Below are 1,010 nucleotides of genomic sequence, written 5' to 3'. Positions count from 1 at the left end.
CTTTCGCCTTTCTCTGTTCCTCATCAGATTGAATTTAGACATGATTCTGGCAAGAACAACAGGGTAAATGATCAACTTGTGGCGTGTCTGGTCCAAAGGGGATTGTTTTGACAATCTGTTCTAACCATACAAGCAATGTCTCCACTAAAAATTTTTATTGGGTGTTGTCACAGATGTCAATGTTTCATAAAGATATCACTCGACTTGTAAAGCATACACTTGGATTGATACTGAAGTCACCTCCTTAAATATCAAGACAAACGATGTCATTTGTGTAAATCCTAGTCTTGAGTGACTTTCAAAAAAAGGGGGGGGGCAAAGAACAAAAAAGAAAACTCAAGACCCATCTGCCTAAAGCTGAACTTTGAGAGACTGATTTGAATTTGAAAATGCTTATCATTTCTTTAATCTTCCTTTCTAGATTATATCCTCCAAATCGTTCATTACATTCCTAGGTCTATTAGGTTCTCCAGAGTTAATAGAACTGGATAAATGATCTTTCTTGTAAGTCAGGGTTTTTTTTTTTTTTTTTAATTGTGCTTTAAGTGAAAGTTTACAGTTCAAACCAGTTTCTCATACAAAAATTTTTACACACATTGCTATGTGACCCTACCTGCTCTCCCTATACTGTGACAGCACACTCCTCCTTTCCACCCCGGATTTCCCGTGTCCATTCAGCCAGCTCCTGTCCCTTTTTGCCTTCTTGTCTCGTCTCTGGACAGGAGCTGCCCATTTAGTCTCATGTATCTACTTGAGCTAAGAAGCATTCCCTTCATGAGTATCATTTTATGTCTTATAGTCCAGTCTAATCTATGTCTGAAGTGTTGGCTTCGGGAATGATTTCAGTTCTGGGCTAACAGAGTCCAGGGGCCATGTCTTTCAGGGTCCCTTCAGTCTCAGTCAGACCATTAAGTCTGGTCTTTTTACTAGAATTTGAGTTCTGCACCCCACTTTTCTCCTGTTCCGTCAGGGACTGTCTGTTGTGTTCCCTGTCAGGGCGGTCATTGGTG

This window comes from Trichechus manatus, unplaced genomic scaffold (assembly GCF_000243295.1).
Source record: "Trichechus manatus latirostris isolate Lorelei unplaced genomic scaffold, TriManLat1.0 scaffold00079, whole genome shotgun sequence".
NCBI classification, from domain to species: Eukaryota; Metazoa; Chordata; class Mammalia; order Sirenia; family Trichechidae; genus Trichechus; species Trichechus manatus.
The sequence above is the reverse complement of the archived record's forward strand: the minus strand, read 5'-3'. Positions refer to the sequence as shown.